Source organism: Trichechus manatus, unplaced genomic scaffold (genome assembly GCF_000243295.1).
Source record: "Trichechus manatus latirostris isolate Lorelei unplaced genomic scaffold, TriManLat1.0 scaffold00131, whole genome shotgun sequence".
Taxonomy (NCBI): domain Eukaryota; kingdom Metazoa; phylum Chordata; class Mammalia; order Sirenia; family Trichechidae; genus Trichechus; species Trichechus manatus.
Genome location: NW_004444067.1, coordinates 8598 through 8910, shown reverse-complemented (window position 1 = coordinate 8910; position 313 = coordinate 8598).

Sequence of the window (313 nt, the reverse complement as noted above, 5' to 3'; positions counted from 1 at the left end):
GCCAGGATAGGTTCCGGGTGGACGGGTGAGTGAGCCACTGCAAGCAAGGGGACAAAATGTTCCTGCTGGCCGGGGGGGATGGGGGCCGGGCTGAGCCATCCTCCCCCCGTGGAACCTTTCTGACACCGTGAGCTCCCCTCCGGGCTACCTCCACTTCAGTTTTCTCAGTTGGAGACTTAGATCTGGGGGCTGAGATGGACACGGGGAGGCTGGAGAGTGGGCCCAGGAGGAGAATGGGGGAGTCGGAGCCCTGGCCTGTCTCCAGAAAACAGAAAAGAGGGAAGAAGCTGTCTGCACTGGAGGGATGAGGTCC